The following is a 4,287-nucleotide window of genomic DNA, read 5'->3' as shown; positions in this document are numbered from 1 at the left end:
AGGCGTCAGGAAAGGCAATGAAACAGTGAGAGACAGGCCCAAAAAGGGAACTATTTATTCACAGTGGAAACAAGGTGGAAGTATTTAGAGCTGACCCAAAATCCTCTTGTGGCGAGAACAGAAAACAAATGGGGCGCAGTACCTAGAAAATCCCCCGCATCCTGACATGCAAAGGACTGACCAGAATTTCAGGGAAATTACAACAATTGTCCCCACTTGGGAACATGTGAACACACAGCACTGGGGACAAATAATCAGTTAGGAGGACCAATACCTCCAGAGTCCAGTTGAGAACATTAAGCCTCAATCTTTCAGGAAACAGCCCCTGCTATTTTGGAGCAAGGAAAGTGTCTGGCTTTGAGGTCTTCTCCTTGGGGGTTAAACAACCTGGAGAGGGCACTAGGCTTAATGTTCTTAGACCCTGGTTGGTATATGATTGTAATGTGTAATGTAGTCTTACATTTATCTCCAGCCCTTATATGGACCAGTGAATGTGAAGTTCATCAGTGAAAAGGTTTTTTTTTTTTTGTTTTCTTTTGTAAATTGATGACACCTGTAGTCAATACATGATTGAAAAGTGTTGTCATTCTTAGCCACAAAGAGAAACCCGGTGCCCAAAGAGGAGGGCTATATCATGCTGCAGTAAGGGAATTGCTGATCTCTTTCTCCATGGCCCCCCTCAATCATACAAACAGTGCAGTGGAAAGAGCTTGTTCTTTGCTGAATAACTAACTTCGATTGTGATACTTATATGGACCAGTACACATGTCAGGAGATTGTGGGTCTACAGAGGCCCCGGTGGGAGGATGGGCTGACTGTAGGAACGTGAAGTGGCAAAAGAGTTTCAGTTTATGATCTTCCCTAAAACCCAGTCAATGCAAGGGTTGTGTTTGCTAAGCCAAAAATAAACTAGCAAAAGGGATCAGGTAACACTGGAACCATTCACAATGATTCTACAAGAGACCTAAAAGTAGGTGGGCAGTATGTTGTGTGACAGGAACTTGATCTTTATAAAAAATCTGGTGTTTGAGAGAAAGGCCGGCCCATAATGCCAGACTAGTGTCTAAAAGTTGGTTGTGACACAGAATAGACTGGAGTGAAGAGGAGAAGTTAAAGGGAAGGTTATCTGGTTTACCAGTAGCCATCAAACCAATGTATTTGCAAGCCCTCTCTTTTGGCCAGGGTGGACAGGTCTGTCGTCCCAGTCTTCAAGGCTCTTCCAACCCTATCCTGGTTGGCAGGCTTATTACTACAAGGACAGGGTTTGGAAGGGGCTTGAAAACTGAGAGAACTGTTGACAATTTAATTGGCCAGGGAAAACCCTCCCTGCATTGCTCCCACATGTGCTTATCCAACCTGAGTTCTTTGTCACGCTACGAAAACCCTAAACCTAACCCTGGCAGAGAAAACAAACTAACACTTGCCTCTAATCCTAGTGTGCCTAAAAAGAAAACCTCTATGGGTTTTTTGTAAAGGCGTGCCCAAACTATTTGTCCACATAGTGCTTTCAAAAATGATAGTAACAGCATGTTTAAATACAGACAGGGGATTGCTTTAAAAGCAGAGCAAAATTTCAGGTTCCTGCTTATCTCCCTACCTCTCCTCTTTCCTTCCTTTATGATGATGCTTTAATCCTGACGTCTTCCTATTGCTAGGGGTGTGGCAGATCCCCAATGATGCCCCAATGAAAGCTACCGACACATGCATTCAAGGAAAGGCAAAATGACAGGGAGACAGAGCAGAAAGAGAAGCAAAACTATACAAACATGTACGTGCTTTTGCAGTACGTAACAGCGGGGCTGAGGTGTGTGTGTGTGGGGGGGGGAGTTAAGCCACAAGATGCGAGAGAAGAGATGAAATATGCAGACCTGGTAAACACTGAGACCAGGGATTAAACTCAGATCACTGAAGGGAAAGTTGAGCACTCAATAAAAAACTACCAGGTAAGTGTGGGATCAGGCTGAGCGAGGCAGAGTATTAGTATGCGGGTGATCCTGGTGGTGACTCTGAAAGAGATTACCGACTATTAAGCGCACCCAAATATAAGCCGCACCCGCTGAATTTGACAAAGATTTTTATTTTGAACATAAATATGCCTACGTTGAAACTAATGAACTTTACACAGGCTTTAACGAAAGACAGTGTCTGGTACACGGCTTGTACCTAAACAGTAGCCTACCAAGAAAGTCATTGTTCACTGTCTTACTCCTTCCTTTCACAACAATTTCTCTTGGGAGTTTTTCTTTTGGCATCGTCGTGCGTTTAAAAATCACCATCGGTGAAGCTTTTCTCCCGATTGCCGTGCAGCTCAGAACACAGGTGAAGTTTTCATGCCCGGTTGTTTTCAGCGTGAGGAATGATTCGCTTTTCCTGTTGATAGTGCGAGTGAGCGGCAGGTCAAACGTCAGAGGAACCTCATCCATATTTATGATGTGGTGTGGCCCGATTCAGTGGGAGCGTGCTAGATTTAATATAAAGAATTTCATTGGTTCACCTGAACCTGTTCGCCAATTTCATTGGTCTAATGTTATGGGGCTCAGTTTTTTAGCTTGAAGCTTTTGAAACCGGGAAAAACCCGGAAAAAAATAAAATAAAAAAAAATTAAATTATTAGTACAAACAAATAATGAGAAAAAACAAACAATACATCAGACATGAGCGATAACACATTAAAAACTAGAACAGTATAGGAGTGAGTGGCTGAAAATCCAGATATTTTATTTGCTGTTGCCTGATAAGGAAATGAGCTGCAAGTGAGATGCTGATTAAGGTATGCATGCAAACATGGGAGGTGAGTCTCGGGTCAGGTGATTGATTTGGCCATTGCCGAGCATTGCCCTTTTTTTTTGCCTAATTTGGTTTCAAAGTGTGCTTTGGGTCATTGCCAATTGGTAAAGGGGGGTTTTATATTATTTGACTTGATCAGCACAGATTATAAAGCTCTTAACACTTAAGAAGTCATCTTGCTCAATGAGTTCTTTTGGTATCCATGAATGCCTACAACATGCGATATGCTTTAGATCATGACCAGTACTTTCCTTATGTTTTTCTTACCATCATCCTTGTAGCTAAACTTTGTCTCGTTTATAAGTAGGTAAACATATTGTGTGTACTTCACAATAAGTAGAATTACTGAGATAGAGTACTAATATACTGTGGCTGTATGACTGTGTGTAGAAGTTGACCAATATCAGTTTTTCTTTAGCTGATGCCAAAATAGGGGAAACCGATGGCCGATATATGATGCTGATTTTTTTTGGCAGATTTTCTTTTTTTTTGTTTTCCCTTCATCTCATTAAAGCTAACAGTTAATTAATTAGAAGTGATACAGAAAATTGCTTAAATTAAACATTTATTGAAAAACAAATCTCTAAATAGTACACTTGTTACCAGGTTTTGGTATGCCTATGCCTATCTGCAGCCTAAACTACAGCTGGTTGTAGGCTCATGTAGGATTATTAATTATATAATTTATCATATAATGAACAGACTGCACACTCTAAATTTAACAATATGGACACAATGTTCGATAAGTTTAATTTGATCAGGTCATGGTGACCAGAATGAATTGTTCTTGACATGAGGGAATGTTCAGAAGGAAAAAACTTCTTCACTGACCTGACCAGTAAGATTGTCACATACAGGTGAGGTGGGCCTGTAATCATGACCACCTACACTAATACATGAATCAACACTGGCACTAGAACAGGATACATCACTGTCATTATCCATATCCAGTAATGGTTGGTATCAGGGAGACATATGTCATAGGCAGAAGCATCAGAACCAGCCAGTATGATGGCCACATTCGTGGGTCAGGTGAAGGCGTAGAAGACAGCGAGAGTATCAAGAAACCATGCATATTCAGCAGCCAAATGCGTTAGCAGAAACTGGCGATACCATCTTTTGAGTGAGGACATGGGACGTGGAGTTTCCACATGTAATGGTAACCAAGGGATGCTCAATGTGTATAAATGCTGAACATTTTGCCACCAATATTCAGAGCATCTCTGACATGTCATGAGTATGCACTTTTTCTCATCCACATGTATTGAAGTCTTTTTTGATAAAGATTTTTTTTGAGACATCATTGGTACCAGAAGACCCAGCTTTTGTTGTGGCAACTTTCTGCTCCGACAATCGCTAACAATACATTTTCAATACTTTATATCATATCGATTACTGCCACCTGCTGGTATGAGAGAGTTATGTTCTCTCACACAAGTGCAGAACCTCTTCAGGTTATGTATGTAACCATGGTTCCCTGAAGGAATAAGAGGCTGCATCA

Source organism: Silurus meridionalis, chromosome 11, assembly GCF_014805685.1.
Source record: "Silurus meridionalis isolate SWU-2019-XX chromosome 11, ASM1480568v1, whole genome shotgun sequence".
In the NCBI taxonomy this organism is placed as follows: domain Eukaryota; kingdom Metazoa; phylum Chordata; class Actinopteri; order Siluriformes; family Siluridae; genus Silurus; species Silurus meridionalis.
The sequence above is the reverse complement of the archived record's forward strand: the minus strand, read 5'-3'. Positions refer to the sequence as shown.